The sequence below is a fragment of the Phalaenopsis equestris genome, unplaced genomic scaffold (genome assembly GCF_001263595.1).
Source record: "Phalaenopsis equestris unplaced genomic scaffold, ASM126359v1 Scaffold210538, whole genome shotgun sequence".
NCBI lineage: Eukaryota > Viridiplantae > Streptophyta > Magnoliopsida > Asparagales > Orchidaceae > Phalaenopsis > Phalaenopsis equestris.
Window position 1 is genome coordinate 1 of NW_018229616.1, and position 402 is coordinate 402.

Genomic DNA, 402 nt, shown 5'->3' on the forward strand with positions numbered 1-402 from the left:
GGAATTTCATTGATATGCAGTTTTATCAAAAAATGGGTGTATATGGCAGCTGAATATCTTGTAGCTGGAGATGTATGTATGCGTTGAAAGTGTTTTGAAGGCATAGTGTTGTGATAATAGGATGCAGCCTCTAATAAGTTGGAGATGAAAATGTATTGCAGATGAAGGCATGGTGTTATGTTGTGGCGTTAAAAATTTCTTTATGGCAAATTTCTCATTAGTTGTGCCATATATTAGAAGTTGCTTATTAACCATGTATTAATAGTTGTATTAGTGTTCTCCATGGATAATCATAGCAATGTACTCTTACATAATTGGATAATAAAACATGTTAGATGTCTTACTGTGGATGTAGGTTTTTGACCGAACCACATATATCCTTTGTGTCAATTGTTTTTTTTT